A 17,413-nucleotide genomic window follows, 5' to 3' on the forward strand; every position below is an offset into this window, starting at 1 on the left:
TTCCACATAAGGTAAACGGTATGTAAACATAGCCCTCGGTGTACGAGGTGCCACCAATACCATTTACGGCTACGCGTTTTGGATGTATTGGAATATTCCTATCTCTTATTACATCGTATTTAATCACTGACATCGAGGCGCCCGTGTCAACTAGCATTCTATATTTGGTACCTAATATTGTAAACTCTACGAAATTATTATATGTATTGCATGCTAGAATAAAGTTAGGATCGAAAAAACTCTAAGTTTTGGTTATTTTCCGAAGTAGTAACCTGTATATCGTTTTGGGATTGATTCATAAGATACCCATGCTGTTTTCTTCCGTTATTATTTCTACCTCGCGATACTGCACGTTCAAAATTATGTCCGCGTCCTCGAGAATTACTTGTGGATCCTCTATTGTTTCCTCGGTGGTATAAACTAGATGTTTGATTCGGCATCGGCCTAAATGAACTATTTGGCGTGTAATGTTGGCGTGCGTTGTTTAATACTCGACCTCTACTATGCCCCCTATAAGATGGTTGGTACTTACCTCGATGTTGAGTCGTGAAAATCGTTTCAGCTGATGTAAAAGAGCCTTGACGCGACAGTTCCTCGTCTTTGGCTGCTCTTATAACATCTTTCAGCTCTGAGTAGTTGCGGGCCGCTAAAATAGTGCTTAATCGACTGTTCCTCAAACCTTCGGTGAATCGCTGTATTGCTAATTTTTCGTTTACGGGTCTCAATATTTTAAACGCGTTATCGTCACCGTTAGCTTGGGAAATAGTCAATTCAACAAATAAATCCTCAAGTTTCTTACCAAATTCCTCAATACTCTGCGAACCTTGTCTAGATTTTAACATTTCTATTTGTAGTGCCGTGGCTGACTGCTTAGTCAACAGATTATTTTTCATGTCGGCAATAAGTTCTGTGGAAGATTCATAGTTAGATAACAAACGTAATTTGGCATTTTTAGTTAAACGAGTTTTAAGGACAAAAGAAATAAGTAACTGTTCATGTTCTTTCCTAATGGTTTGGCTATAGAATTCGATACAATCTATTAATTTTTTAGTAACTTCTTCATCTCCTGTCATAATAGGTAGAAGAGAAGTAGCAGTTTTCATGTCAAAGTCAGTCATGGTGCTAAAATCTTGGTCACTAACTAAACAAGTTGTTTGAATTTTTTGATAAAACGATTCAATTTCTTCGCAAGCAACTAATAAGTAATTTATCTCTTCCTTTTTTATATACCCTTTAGATGCATTAAAGTTTAACTCGTCACGATATTTTATATATTCGTCATATAAACTTTTTGCCTCTAAATATTTCTGTTCTAACAACTTTTTAGTTCTTTTCCCTTTACTTAGTTTAATTAAATTTATTTTTATATTTTCAATTTGATGTTTTATATCTAATATATGATCCATTTAAATCTTAAGAAACGGCTTAAAAATATACACTTAAAAATAATGATAAAATATGAATATATCTATTGTCTATAATACCATAACACCTTTGCTGATGACACTATTTCACTTCTCCTTTTATATATTTTTCACACTTTTACACTCCTATTTTTTTTTTATAAGCATCCATTGATGCGTCTCCAGGCTAAACGACACGTTCCTGATTTATTTCTCCAGTCTCTGGTCCACGCCTCGAACGTCTGAAAGCGCTCCTGGCCATCTCCTGACGCATCCAGTTTATGTGGCAGCGTTTATATAATTTATATATGGCAAACTTTGCCCCCAAAATTAAAAGTAAAAGAAAAATACCCAAAATTATATTTGTCACTTTCTGATTTTGGTGTATTAGTTCCACGTCGGCCGAATTCACGCCTCCTGCGGCATTTTGTGCAACCACAATTTGTTCTTTACTTTGTTCTTTGCCCATTTTGTATTATGACTCTACTAACGTTCGAACAATTAAATACACGAATGTCCAATATTACACAGAGCGACATTATATTGTTATACTGCACTTCGTTAGAACCCGAAACCGAACCTTAAATGGCAGGGTCGCCATGTAAGGACGGGACTAGGTAAATAAAGTAGATGTTTAAGGTTTGAAGATAAATTTATTACTGCCCTCAATACCATGTGTCAGCTGCTTATATACTACACTACAACATATTAGCTCTTCTCCAAGCCTCCGGCACACATCCTGAAGAGAGAGAAAGTTGGAACAGGCGCGTTAACACAGGAGCACTATGGCTGGTATTCCATCGGGACCGCTAGCTTTCCGTATATCAAGTGATTGCAGCTCCGCCCGCACATCACGTTGCCTGATTTTGATGTCAGGCATCGTGTGGCCAAATGAAGGTATTGTTGACGGCAGCGCACTACAATCATCGATCACGGAGTTGTCGGCAAAGAGTTTAGCCAGGAGATCGGCTTTCTCCTGCGGACTGTGAGCTAGCGATCCGTCCAGATTTCTGAGCGGTGGTGGCAAAGGTTGGCAGAAATTGTTTTGCACAGACTTGGTCAGATGCCAGAAGCTACGGGAGCCCCTAGGATGCGAAATAAGGTCAAGACCAATCTGTACAATGTGCTGTGTATCCGCTCTTGTGTATGCCTTCCTACAGGAATTGGAATTTTTATTGTAGTTTGCTTTCAGTGAGTCAATGTTAGATGCCCCGCCAACGTAGCCGTTGATCCACGCGCGATATGCCGCCTGCTTAGATGATACAGAGTCGGCACATTCACGAGTGAACCAACGGCTACGCGTACTCCTACTGATGAGATCTGAGCTAGGAATGTAGTATTCCATTCCTAACATGATCTCATCAGCAACAGCAGCGGCACTAGCTGTCGGGTCATTCCCACTGAAGCAACGTTCCTTCCAAGGGACTGACGCATAGTAATCTCGCATACCGTCCCAATCTGCCGACTTATAGTGCTAAACGCGACGTTTGCATACCGCTGATGGCGGCAGCTTGGCCTATGGCACTTTGGTAGATATAAGGCCGTGATCTGAAGAACCAAGTGGAGCTTGAACCACAACCTAATATTCCACCGGGTGAGAAGTCAGCAGAAGATCCAGAAGAGAAGGCGCTTGCCCATCAATGTCTGGGATCCTGGTGGGCTGATCAACCAGTTGGGTCAAGTCGTGTGTGAGAGCAAAAGCATGAGCAGTTCTTTCATCATGGTCAGTTTTGAGGGATTTCAACCATGATTCATGGTGAGCATTAAAATCCCCCAAAAACACCAATTCCGCGTTAGGAAACTGCTCTTGCGCAGCATTTGCCACCCGGCTAAGATGGTCAAATAATCGGCTTGTCTCCAAGTCACCATTGATCTGGGTGTAATCTGGGTGTGTGGGTGGGATCTGTAGAGGCACACGTAGACTCGACTCTGATGAACCAGGTCCACACGTACCACCAACATGGAGAAGGAGGGGTCCTCCGAGCAGCGCAATCGGTGACAACAAACATCCGCCCTGACGAACAAGCATACTCCGGCTTTCGCTTTGAAAGATTCTTCAAGCATGTAGCCGGGATAGTTAAGGTAGCTGGTGTCGGCAGGGCGGAGTATTTGCGTCTCCGTGAGAAACAACATTGCTGGCCGTGCTGTCTCGAGATGGTGGTGGACAGCGTTGAGGTTAGCGTGGAGTCCTCGACCATCGATGAGAACTCGACCTCAAACAGCGTGGGTATGGTGGGGGTGTGCACCGCTGAACGACCGTTATTTCTTAGTTGCGCTACCATTTCGAACAATAAGGAAAAGAGACGTGAAGCGAGCGACGTGTTGCCACGATAGGGGTGGGCAAAGTATGGAGGCGTGTTTCCCCAAATGGTTGCCAAAAGGGAAAATATACTGATCCGCCGGACGGAAGGGCCCCCGAACACCCCCGGAAGTGGCCGCCGGGACCCCACCTTCCGGTCACCAACCGGCATGACGGTCCACCCCGAGATTATGCGTGGCCTGGTGGGGCAGCCTCGCGAGCTGGTTAGGCACGCTCGGGCCCCTGTACTATGCCACGGGCGGCACGCGGAACAGCCGTTTCTTCAGGTCTCCCTGTCCGGCAGGTCAATACAGTTTCCCCCGGCATTGGTTCAACAGCCGTCTCCACTGGACCAACACCCATCGCGGCAATATTCGCTCGGGCACTGGCTGTACGCTGGCTGACCTCGAAACGCGGCTGCAAGCCACTTCACGAGTTTTTCATCATGCGTACGGTGGTAACAAGCCAGGCGTATGTTAGCATCCTACCACCAGATGAGCAGATGGTCGCTCAGATATCCTTTAGTCGCCTCTTACGACAGCCATGGGAAAGAGAGGGGCAGTGAAATGTATTCTTTCTCCGTCACTGCACGGATAATGGTGTTTTACGTTACTCGGTATCTAAGTATCCCACGGCCTGCAGAGTTGTTGAAACCCTTGTGAATTAACCGACCCTAACCATATGATTATTTGTATCAGCCAGTAAGCACTGCGTTGCACTTCACTAGAATGTATTAAGCTACACTCCGTAACATACATATTTGTGAACATAATGCACAAAGTCTTGAAAGAAGTTTTAAAACTTGAAAGTATCAAACGTTACATCACATTTACTACTATTATCTCAGCTCTCTCCGGACGACTCCCCGCGGACACGCGTGATAAATTGTACACACAAATGACGACGACAAACGTTAGCCGCACGCTACATTCCAGTCTATGGGAATCATACACTTTTAAATAAAGATATATTTTTGTTTACGATACATACATATACAATATTACAAGTCACACGAATCAAAGAAAATAACAGTTATAATATATATAATTCTTTAATAATTAGTATCTACTTACACCAAGTTCAATAGAATTCCTTGAAAGTTGTCACAGCGCTATCGCCGTTGTTTGAACCAACGTAAAGTATATAGAAGCTAATGACTCTGAACATAATGCAGCGATAACGAGAATGATAATTATGTCATTGTTTGCGCGCGTCTATTTATATCAGCGAGACAATCGTTATCGCACCATTAAGCCGCTTCCAAACCTGGCTGGTCGGGGCTCGCTGGCCGACGACCGGCGACCGGCCGCTGCGACCGGCGACGTGTGCGGAACACTAATGTTTACATTATCCTTAAAATCTGCACCTACGCGAAGAGTTCTTTCCTTTATTTAAAACCATTTCATTATTATAGTTCGTCCAGTTGTTCGTATTATTCTTATTTGATCCCAAGCTAAATCTCACTGCAAACGCGTCAAGGTGCTACCATACTACTACTTATTATATTACTAATATTAATATTAAACAAAAATGTTACAAAGTTCTTCGACGAGGGAGCGATGAAAGTATTATGTATGTAAGTAAATGTCTTATTGTTTACTAATGTCATAACTAAAGTGTGGCAGCACCTTTATAAAGAAATGCCGTGGAATGTAAATAATATGCAAGAAACAAAACCATTATTAAATAAATAATTATTTAAAGACGAAAGATTATTGTTTCGCGTAGATATATTCATCTTAAGAGCCGTCATCCCTAGCTCGCAGCACCCATGCCTCATCCGACTAATGTGACAGCTGCCGATGGCTCTTCGGCCCTTGCATGATATATCTTAATTTATTGTACTTTTGATGTACCGCTAGAGATAACACGTCAATAAGTTAAAACGAGGAGTCAATACGATTTGTGCTCAAAGTACATTTAGAACTTACGCATGTAATATGTGTATATTGACTGCCTCAGTAATCTAGAGGCCAGTTGAGGTAGCAGAAAGTTATTGTAAGTGATATCATTGCTGCTTCGGAAAGCACGTAAAAGCCGTTGGTTCGCCTGAACTTTTTTATGATCTGTCGGACTGGCCGTAGCGTCGGATGAAAAGAGCCATGAAAGAGATAATACACTTGTGACTGTGCATTGTGGAACACTTGTGCACTAACACGTCCATGCATTTTGATAGTCTTGCTCGAGGCAGACCAAACAAGAGTCTGAGAAAGTATATAATACGTAGTCAAATTTTTGTATATACATAAGTATATAGACTTCATGTTACAATACATAAATAAATTACGTTAGCTTTAATATGATTTTCAATTACAAGTATCAAAAGTGCTTCCGCTCAAAATACCTTCTTGTTAATAAAGAAAAAAATGTATAATACTGTAAATTAGCGTTAATATTAATAGTAGTGAGCTCAGATATATTAAAATTGTGAATCAAGTTTTTAGCTTTAACCTTAATAAGAAGTAAACAGCACAGTGCCTTCCTCGTTTCCATTTAAATCTGAGACAGGGGTTAAAGACTTATGTATTTCTGGAACGCAGTCCGGCGCGTCCGTCACTTCCGCATAGCGTGAGCCTAAATAAGGACTAGCATTGCATAACCTCCTCGCGCGATACTCACCTGAGGCCGAGCACCTGCCTCGCAAATACGCAGCGGAAAAAAATAATACATATACTTCCATATTTGCATCGGAACGACAAGCGACGATATAATCACGGACTTAAAACTGTCTAACTAACTAGGGATCAGCTAGTTTTTGTTTCTATTAGTGTCCAACTATGTACAGAAGTCAGGATTCATTTCTCTTATCGGTTCAGCTAATTGTTGGATTTTAATGTTGGATAGAATATTATTTACTGAACAAAGTTTACAAATTGCACTCTCGAAAATAACAACTTATTGACGAATAAGCCGAACAACCTTACGGTTGTTAGGAAACGCGTCCTGCCTTAAGATTTTTAGGCTGATATATGTCCCTCTTTCGAGGTTTCGCTTTATATTTCAAATACAATTAATATTTGATTCTTAAGTCTATAAAACAAGAGTTATAAATATTCTAAGTGCTAAGAGTACCTAACGATAATATTTATGATCTTTAATTGTCGTAAATTAGGTTGTAGGTAGATAAAACAAATTAAAAAACATGGAAGAAACTGACAGAATATGTATCCAATTACAAGAGACAACACTGACTTGTTAGTAAGGGAGATAAACACGAATTGGCATATGTGTATGTATGTAAGTGTTAAGAGCACATGGCGCCGCTCTGCGCCTGCTTCGCTGCGTGTATGCGTGTGATAGCGCCGCACATGCGCTCTCGTCGAACGTCGAATCCTTAATTTGAGAGACTCGCTTTGTTAACTCGCATCTGACTTCTCACGTAAGAATGTACATAACACGGTTAAATAAAGATAAGGGAACACTGATTAAATCTTTATGACATTTATTTATAATAATTGATGAGTCTTGTATCTCATGCTCAAATGTCAGTTTATTGCAGGTTACTGTCACTCGAAGGTGCATCTTGTTTGGTGCATGATACTGCGTAAACAGAATGAGTTTGCTAATAATTTAGTCTTGTCTTACGTCAACAGTTTCACTATCTAGCGCGATCGTCGACCCGCGCCGTAGGTATAGTCGAGCAGTTCTAGGACGTCCATCTGTGTGACCTGACTTCCGCTCGTACATAACCGACTGCAAAACGAGTAAGGTATCTTACATTCAAGAAGTATTTGCAAATAACTTAGATAAATGAGTTCAATTTCAAACTACGCGTTAATTTATTACATGATTTAGATATTCCCAGTAAGAAATACTAAACTTTCTTTTAATCAGTTTTTACAGGTTGTTCAATATTGGCCAACATTTTGATTTATTTCTAATATAACACAATACTATATAATAATGATTTACTCATTCTGCGTATACTCTCCATTTTATCAGTTCATATAAAGCTTAGGGACATTCCATTGAGGGAACCGGCTCACCGCCGGCATGTGAGCATAGAAAAGGGTGTATTACATTAATTCCCCGCGAAGCATATGGTCACCCCTTCACACGTAACCACTTGTGCTTAAGTACTTATATGAACACTTGGTTACTCTTTGTATAGCGGCTGCGCTCCAAGCTATATAAAGATGTTTAATTCCCTCCTTAGTAAAATATAAAGTAATTAATGATATCAAATTCGTAAAAGCTGGGTTTATACTTCTTTTAAATAAATGAACACATTTACTTACTGTTTTAACAATTATTTTGTTAAAATAGTAAGTAAATGAACAAGTGAGTAGCTTTAAATATTCTACTGCTCGGTGGAGCCCCCTGCTCAGGATATGAAACCTAGTGGTTTCCACCAATCTTCTTCACTGTGGAGTGGTGAATGCACACGTGTCAATAAAGGTTTTAAAACATTGCAGCTAACAGTAAAACTTAAAAGATTCCTTACTAATTATATTAATATTTTAAATACGAAAGTGAATTTATTTGTTACGCTTTTACGTCTCAAATTAAATTTTGCACACACGTTATCAAAGGTACAGAAAAGAATACCTAACACCTCCCTTCTCACACGCCCTCTCACACGCGGACGAAGCCGCGGGCGTAACGTAAACTCGTACTGTTTATGAAACAAAACCATTTTCACTAAAATGTACGCCTTTTTAATTTCCACGGCATATACCTGCAATAATAAGGTATCGCGTGAGAAACGAGATGACGTATTTTTATTATCTACAAAATTAGTTTGTCTTGTACATAAATGTAAATAAAATTTACAAAAAGCTGATATCTTTGAATTTTTAATTTGAAACTAATGGACCAAATTTCCGAGGTGTAGTTGTAGTTCTATTGTCTCCTAGTTATATCATATACATTATTACTTAGTACTTAAGCTAAGATTCCTTTTTAAACGTCGTCACTTTATTAACACGTATAGTATATGTCAAATAAATAAAGTGCCGAATGATAAAATTATTCTATTATGAATATAATGTACGGTTTGATCGCAACATACATTCAATACATACGACGCAGTGAATAAATGTAATGGATACCGATTTCTCCCCTAATATATGGAGGCCGGTAGCTATCAATCATTGGCGCCATCCATCACCCATCACTGCTAAGTAACAGCGGATCAGCGAAATATTTTAACTGTACCGTGAGAAAAACCCAAGCCATACTTCACTAGAGGCTGATTAGGCTAACAAACCCCAATCCCACTCGTAAACAAACGATGATATAAACTAACAAAATATATTAATATACCCAAAAAAAAAATATTTACATATTAACGACACTTAATCTGATCGACTGATATTGATTTGAAAAACTTTTTAAAATGTTTTGGCAAACTTAAAAATGGCTTTAAAATGTAAATTTATTATAAACATGCTATATACTACTAATATATTTTGTATTTATTGATTATAATATTATGCATTTAACTACTGCTATATATATGCTTAAAATAAATAAATGAACCGCGTGGCGCGTCGACCAACATAACTTAAAATACGTTATATAAAAGCAATTTGTTTGTAATCGCATGAATGAAAGTCCAGCGCCCACTCGTGTAAGCTAATTACCGGAGAGATCTCGGCCATTCGCTTTCGACACCGTGCAGACGTCACGAAGTGTCTGAAAGCTTACTTTGGCCCACCACGTCACTTCTCTAAAACGGCTCATTCGATGAAGGAGGAATGAAAAGTTAGATAAATATATAGGTTACTTATTCTTAGACTATTTTATCAACAATACCACTTCATCTAAAGTAAGCGTTTATAATAAAAAAGAATAAAAATAATTTGTCTTCGTCAAAATTCATGTAAATATATGTAGATAATATAAGGTTAATTTATATCGTTTGTTTAATCAAAGAGAAAAGTATTCACTTTCACTTTGAGCGTACGCGCATTGAAGAATCTTGCACAAAGTGACTCGGCAGGACCGAACTCTGAACCGGTCTCTGAGTATATACTGAGCTAAACTTTAATCGATAATTGTTTTACGTTAAATAATATAAGTTACATTTAATGTAAAAACTTTATAGTCATTTTATGTAATATGTATGATGACGTAATCAATTTGTTTAAAGTGACAGATTTGGAGTGTGACACCACAATTTTAAGTTAAAACCGTTCATTTAACTTAACTCTCAACAACTTTTACATAACTTAGCAAATAAAGCCATAATTTGATGTTTAACTGATTGATCTAATAATGTTGAATTTTCCTAATCCCTATCTTTCTTGAAATATTAATCGAATTTGTTTAAAATATTATTATAATGTCAAAAGTGGAGTTAACATTGAGTGTTGCTCTGCAGGATAAAGCGTCCTGTATAAACCTCTCTATACAAGTATGATCGCTCACATACAACTACAGAAGTCTAAAATATAGGGCACCTGTATATTTTATGATGATCCTTCGTATACTTTAAAAACATGTGCATCGCATTTGTAGTATTTAATGACTAAAAACTGCTTATGCGTAAGTGGAGGCTCACAAATAACCCAATGCATGCATTTGAACTAATTGTACAAGTTTAGCTGAACGTGTGATGCTTGTGTGTTACAATTTGTTTTAAGAATATAGAATTACGCCTCTCAAGATAATTGTCAAAATAATTGCAATACTTCGAATACACCGACGTGATCAAACGAAGATTTTAAATCAAATATTTGCATATGATTTAAAATCCTACTGAGAAGACGTATCAATACTCCTAAATATAATATTTATTTAAAGCCTTTTGCCAGTCCTTCTACACGTGCGGTCTGTGGGAGAACTACTCCCGACGAGCATACAATGCTCTGCGTGTTCAGTACAACAATGTGCTGAGGATTTTATTGAAGAAGCCTCGCTACTGCAGCGCGTCGGCAATGTTTGCGGAAGCTCGTGTAGATGACTACTATGCGATCATACGCAAGCGGACTGCGTCCACTATGAGCAGATTACTAAACAGCTCCAATAAACTCCTCAACACACTGGCTGTAAAGCTGGATAGTCCCCTCTGGAGGTGCTGGGATCGTGCCCACGTATTACTAACGTAGTTTTAAGAATTGTTGTAATTAATTGCTTTGTTTTTATTTTTATATTTTTATTTATGGTTTTTTTTTTTTAAATTAGATAAATGCTTGATTAAAAATTTTATATTAAATTATAATAATAAAATATTAAATATAATGTTAAAAAACTATTTAAATTAAATTAAATTTTAAAATTGTTATTGATAAATATTATTATTTAAAAAAAAATTGTAATTATTTTTTGTTATTGTATTGTATTTTAAAATTTGTAAAGTTAAAAAATATGTTTTACTAACACTATATGGGCTAGTCCTGAAATAAAAAGTTTTATTATTATTATTATTATTAATATATGAAATAGTGCCTACGATATATTTACCACAACCACGGTAATGTAACACGGTAAGAAAACATTACCATGCCCTAACTATCTGAAGCACGTTCTATTAAATGTACATAATTTAATTCGCCCCGGCGATAATAATTCCAAGCCTTATATCATAATAGTGTTGGCAGAGCCTTCAAAGCAAAACAGCGTCTGAGCTCTTATCCATTGTGTGATTAATTGCAACAATCAAGCGAATCAGAATCAATTGCGGTCGACTGTCAGTCGAAGTGCAGTTTAGTAAAGTGCTTTCTGACTTCACTTCATTATCGTCGCTTAGCGCTGCCGCGGCGAGCTCGTTTGGCGAGTATTGAATCTTTTATTCCCATATCGTTGTGAACCCATTCGAATAACTCTTATCTATTTATTTCGTACAGACAATAATTTGAAAGCTTGCATATAAAGAGGGACGTGTCAAGGATACATAAGATGAATGACCGATGATCACTAACTCTCGTTTCCTATTTAATATCGATGACAAATGTATTGTTTAAGTAATATATAATGAAAATCGTAAAACTCATTCTAATTCTTGAATAAGTACGAATCGAGTCTAATAAGAGCGATACACATTGATACAATAGAAAAAATCTACTCTAGATTGAAATGCTGTAAACATTTAAACAAGACGAAACTAAACACACAGTATAAAATATGTCCCATCAAAAACATAGCCTCAGATCCTTAGACTTTAATATAGTATCTTAAGTTATAAGATAAAATTATATTTTAAGTTGTTATAAAATATTTTATGTTGGTATAAATAAATTTCAGGGCTGATCATCGAACTTGGCACCCATTTATATCTCACTTCTTTTGTCGTTGAAGTCATACTGGGTACCAAGGCATATATCATAATATTAAGCTTGGCTCTCATTAAATTACATTTATGTTTTTGATGGGATATCATTACTTTTTGTACAGAAATTATCTAGTAAATTTTTATCATTTTATTATAATTTTTCATTTGATTGATTCTATTAGGAACACTTACAGTGCCTTTAATGTCAGCCTTAACTTTAATCAGCAATCAAAATTGATGACAACCGATCTTTATGTGGATTTTAAGGTCTTCACGTGAATATATAATGAGTGGAATACCACCCTTAATTTTTTTAATCCAAACATATTTTAGTACTTATAACTAAGAGTATAGTCGACTTTCGTATTTATTACGTTATTAACAATAATTTATAAGTAATGATTTTACACTATTGATGTGCGCTTAATATTGAAATAATAATTAATACTAAATTCCAGTTAATAATTACATTACAGGCACTGTAAGAAAGTGTTCCTAATAGAATCAATTAAGTGAATATTTTAATAGTTTCTGCTTTATTCCTATGTATTCTCACTCAACTATGTATCTGGATGCCCAATTTGAACTTTTAGGTCATCTGGAACTGGGTTAGAGTGTTGATCTATAGGTCAATCAGTGACAAAAATTACGATTTTTGGACGTTAATATCTAAATAACCGTTTGAGGTGTGCTTATGAAATTGGGAACTCGTATGTACCTTGCAAGTCTCAATATATGAACCAAATTTGACATGTTTATGTAAAATAGTTTTTGAGTTGAGGGGGTCAAAAGTGGAGCCAAATGGTTCGTATAATATTACACACTGGCTGCTTGCCAGTTCTATTAGTTTGAACTTAGCTTGACACGCTACCGCGTGTCTAGATATACGCGAACGGTTTTTTTATTCGTATATAATATAATAATAATTTATTAATTAATAATTGAAGGACGATCACGAGGGCGAAGGCATTTCGATTGCGACGAACTAAAAAGTAGAACCGGCGTAATTGTTTCCGGTACAGTACAGACCCCGCGCGTCTGCAGACGAGGCAAGTTCAGGAGCTGGACATCTGCGCAAAGAGAACATTTTAACTATGTCGAGTTTTAATTTTTAATTTTAGTGTCTATAAAATAACTACGACATAAAGCTCTATGACTATTAATTATCATCAATCTAAATAAATTTAATCTTTTGAAAACAACAAAGATGCAAGATCCGCAACCTGATTACGTCTTTGGTAGATTATAATTAGCATTTATAGGTAAAGTATAAAGCATCAATATATAGCTCCCTTTAAATTGCAGAGTTTGTACTGTTGAACGATCTTAACTCAGAATTTACCCGTTCGATTTGAATAATTATTTTTGCATTAGTTGTTCAGTAGCTATATGGTATTCAGTTAATGAGATGCACTTGGTTATATTATCCAGTATAACCCGAACTTCGCAGCTGAAAGGCATAATTCATATCGATATAAGATGTTGATCAAGACTAACTGGATCTCGTGCTGTACCGGAATTCTTTTCTCAGAAATATTAGCACTAGATAATTTACAGTAAGAATGACTATTGAAGAATTTGGAGGTAAAGGAATGTAAATATTTTATTACATGCATTGAACATTTTCATCGCATTCGCAGTAGCTAAATAATTTCTTATTCTATATTATATAACAATAACATATAGTTATTGTAATTACTTACTTTTAATTACTATATCATCATAATATTCACTTTTTATCCACGCGTCCATTAAGCCGGTCGCAGGCTGTGAGATGTGCGCTTTAAATACATACTTCATTAGTTGGTCTGGCAACACTGACACTGTTTGGAACTATTATTACCTCGCTTAAGCATATACGCATAATTTTTTACTGACTTAAGGTTTTATACAGTTATTTTTAATAAGAAATATTTTGTCTATGGATCGACAGCTTACGAACGATTAAGCTGAGTTAATTTATTTCGAAGAAAAAGTTATTGTCATTTCTTTTGTCATTTCGTAAACCTGTCAAGTGACGTCACTTTCGAGGCTAGCCGTTAACAAAGTAACATTTGCAAGCTGCTAATTAAAAAGTCTTTTGAAGGCAATTCCGAGCACGGCGTTATCTAGACGAGTTATTATTATTTTGAACTATTTAATGTTCGATACTAATACGTCTTATTGAACATAAAATATTTATGGTATGGTGCAATTATATCCTGAGAAGGCAAGTTATTTGAGAGGTATTGAGGCTCGCAAGTCGCAACGCGGTCAAGCGCACAGCCTCGCCCCTGTTCTAATGACACCCGCGACGATACACGATGACCTGATTATCTATCGTTTAACATTCTTTAAATACTATTGAATATGTCCCATATTATAGCGATAGAAAGTCGGAGAAGCTTGGATATCCTTAACAAATTTTAAAGAGAATGAATTAATCACATTGAACAAAACATTCATTCAATCAATCGATTAAAATATATTTGCTAGGTACGTTTTTTTAGGTAGGTATCATCCTCGCATCAGATATTTTACCGCTAAATAGCCATATTCAGTGTTGTTGTGTTCCGGTTTGAAGGGTGAGTGAACCAGTGTAATTACAGGCACAAGGGACATAACATCTTAGTTCCCAAGGTTGGTGGGGCATTTTTGATATAAGCTATGGTAAACATTTCTTACAATGTCAATGTCTATGGGCGTTGTTGACCACTTACCATCAGGTGGATCATATTCTCGTCCGCTTTAATATTCTTTATAAAAAAAAATTCCCACCGCTGGGTTAAGGCCTTCTATCCTTTTTTTGAGGAGAAGGTTTGGAACTTATTCCACCACGCTGCGCCAATGCGGGTCGGTGAAATACACATGTGGCAGAATTTCAGTGAAATTAGTCACATGCAGGTTTCCTCGCGATGTTTGCCTTCACCGAAAGGCACGAGATGAATTATAAACAGAAATTAAGTACATGAAAACTCACTGACTATCGAGACTTCAGACGTGGGGGCTTTAGATCGCGGGAGAAATTAATGAACATGAATTCCTCTTAGCTGGTCGCTGCGGAACGCGCCAGCCGCTGCCGCTGTCCGCTCTATCGGACGTCGCTCACCCTTTGATGAAAATATATGGGGATAACATTTTTATAAGTGCCAACTATCTTTACAATTTTACTGTTTTAACAAAAGTTTTCATAAATGAAATCTCTACTTAATTATTCATCAACATTTTCTATATATATTTCTATAAATAATTTGGTTTAAATTACGTATTATAGGTATTATGTTTGAGGCAAATTAATTTTTTAAGACATGTTTTGTACTGATTTACTGGTTTTGCAAGTAATTTGAACCACACATCTACTTTTCGGCCTTATAGCGCTGCACAGTGACACACGTGCGCCTTGTGTTGCCGCCGACCGTGCAGCGTTGTGCTGACATACGCACGCCACGTGCAGCACACTATAATGCGGCTGCACAAATCTGCTACAGTGAAAAAACGCAGACCACTTTGTACGTAGAAACTATTTTATTTTTTCGGAATATTGTTCATCGTCCCAGGCTAAGATATCAATATTAAAAAATGGCCAATGATGCACCTATGCAATTGCTGTAATTATTAAATATCCAAGCTAGACAGACTTAGGTAGGTTTTTCGAAGTAAAAAAAATCTTTTAAAATTTAATACAAAAATAAGTTAGAAGAACAAGAAAGACGAAATAATAATAATTGGTTTGCGTTATTTCAATCAAGCCCAGATTACGAATAAACATTGAATAACATTTGTTACGCTCAAAGAGCAGTAACGATTCCAAATATTCAACATCGCGGCCTCAGTCAAACACCAACAAATTACCCACACTGAGCTGTACTCCGCTAAAGCGAATCGACCTGCAAACCTATTCCCAATTCATCTCACTCGCGTGATGAATCTCGTTAGTTCCCAGCAATTGTCGGCGACCGTTTGAGCGCCGCGGATAGCATCCACGATACATCTTCATATCGACCGACCAACAGCACAAATTAATGAACTGTGACCTGTTTTTATACTTGTACAGTATAGTGTAGTATTGTTATTAGCAGAATAAAGCTAAGGCTCTATGATTCTCATACCGAAAACAAGACTATGAGACGCCGGACGAAGATGCTGGACGGTAAGCGCCTCGTTAAGCGCGTCGTTAAGCGAGGAACTGCAGTCCTCCGTCCAAGTGTATATAAGAGGTACGTTACCCGAAGCCGCGAACAGTTATGTCTACTAAAACATTATGATATCACGCAGGCCGTGACGGCTATTATTTCGACTCCAACTCGTTTTGAGCGCGACGACAACGACGACGACCACGCGACGTAACAGTTACAAGTAACAACCATAATATTTCACGGTAACATGTTAATCATTTCAACTTTTTTCTAAATTTAAGGAGTCCAGTTTTCTAATTTAAGGAGTTTTATTACATTGGTTTTAAATGCCTATTATTATTAATAACGTACGTAAAAATAGATAAATACTGCTTTTATCATGTTTGGATTCCTAAAAGTCTTTACTAAGTTCTTTTGATATGTTATACATTTACAACAAGTCATTTATATAAGAGTAAGGTTTTTATTCACCAAACTGTTTAGGAAGCTGAACGTCAAACACTGTGTCGAGATGGCGTGAACTGTGCAACTCCTGCATTATTCAGTGACCGACCGTCTCGGGACCGCCCCGACAGTGATGTGAATTTGAATAGTTCCAAAGTTGAATTAATAATTACAGCAGCCAGAATTTGATTTGTTTATATACGGAGGTTAGTCTGGTTTTTTTTTTATATGCCCCGGGATGGCAAATGACTCTACTCCACCTGATGGTAAGTGGTAGTAGAGTCCAAACGCGACGACGGCCAGTACAGTTGGGAAGAATGTTCTGTACTAGCCGTCCCTGCCTTGCCGGCCCGCAAGATGCCTCTTCACGCCTCGTTTGAAGGAACCCAGATTGTAATAGGAGGGGAACACGTGAGCTGGTAAGGAATTCCATTTTTTGGTAGTGCGACAAAGAAAGGACGGTGGAATTGATGCCACAGTTAAGCGGTGACATCGAGAACCAGCTCGCGTGCGCTAAAAAAAGCGCTCAGTGCTGCTATCTCGCGACGCAATTGTAAAGGTTCAAGGGTTTTTGTGACCTTTACGTCGCCAATAATGCGTACTGCACGTCGCTGCAACCGGTCCAAGGCCTCCAGTAGGTACTTAGCGGAGCCATCCCAAAGGTGCGAGCAATATTCAACGCAAGACCGTACCTGTGTTTTGTATAACAGGCACAGTTGTTGTGGCATGAAAAAACGCCGCACCTTGTTCAGAACTCCGAGTTTCCGTGAAGCTGTTTTTATAATAGCCTCGATGTAATCCCTTGGACTAAGGTCGCAGCGAACGTCCATCTCCAGCATGGCGATTTTGCTTTCTATCATCAACGGTGTGCCACAGAGGGAGGGATGAGGGTAAAATGGTGACTTTTTCGCTGTGAGAGCGCATACCTGTGTTTTCT

This window comes from Nymphalis io, chromosome 8 (assembly GCF_905147045.1).
Source record: "Nymphalis io chromosome 8, ilAglIoxx1.1, whole genome shotgun sequence".
NCBI lineage: Eukaryota > Metazoa > Arthropoda > Insecta > Lepidoptera > Nymphalidae > Nymphalis > Nymphalis io.